Source organism: Grammomys surdaster, unplaced genomic scaffold (genome assembly GCF_004785775.1).
Source record: "Grammomys surdaster isolate TR1022 unplaced genomic scaffold, NIH_TR_1.0 126176, whole genome shotgun sequence".
Taxonomy (NCBI): domain Eukaryota; kingdom Metazoa; phylum Chordata; class Mammalia; order Rodentia; family Muridae; genus Grammomys; species Grammomys surdaster.
This window is the reverse complement of record NW_021620983.1, coordinates 588,612-589,485: the sequence shown is the minus strand read 5'-3', so window position 1 is coordinate 589,485 and position 874 is coordinate 588,612.

The window sequence follows — 874 nt, the reverse complement described above, 5'->3', positions numbered from 1 at the left end:
CCTCCCTCCCTCCCTCCCTCCCTCCCTCCCTCCCTCTCTGTCTTTCTCTCTCTACTCCCTCAACTTACCTCCTCATGCCCTAAATAAACTCTATTCTATACTATAATATCTGGCGTATGGCTGGTACCTCAGGGGGAAGGGATGCCTTGGTGTGGGCCAGCAGAAGCACCCCCTCCCCCTCACCATACCTTGCCTCCACAAAACATATCTCTGGCTTCTTTTTCTTTTTTATAAAACACAACACTACCACATGTCCGGCTTAGTCTGGTCATGTCCACTCTGGAGTCCCCCAGATGTCTCTGCCTCTGGCTATGCTCCCCTTTTTATCTACAATAAACTTTCTCTTCCACCATACCAAGGAGCAGTCAAGTCCTTTCCTTTCTTTTCTATTTTTTCATTCAAAAACAAAGTATTAAGGGTCAACAAGAAGACTCAGTGGGTAAGACCATGCATGGTGGCACATTCTTTTAGTTCCAGCATTCAGGAGGCAGAGGCAGCGGTATCTTTGTGCACTCAATGCCAGCCTAATTTACACAGTGAGATCCAGGACAAAGCCAGAGCTACATAATGGGACCCTGTCTCAGAACAAAACAAAACCCAAAACAACACAATAAAGACTTTGTGGGGAAAGGCACTTGCCACTAAATCTAATAACCTGAGTCTGATACTCAGAAACCACACGGTAGAAGGAGAGAGCCAATTTCCCACAGCTGTACTCCATCCTACACATGTGCATACACACACAAGAAAACTAAGTGTTTAAAAAAATTGTAAGATTAGTTAATAGGGATTGAAGCAGTAACTCTCTGTAGAATATGTGCCCAGTGTTCAGGGAGAACCTCAGCTCCAATCAGTCCACCAAGGTACTACTTCT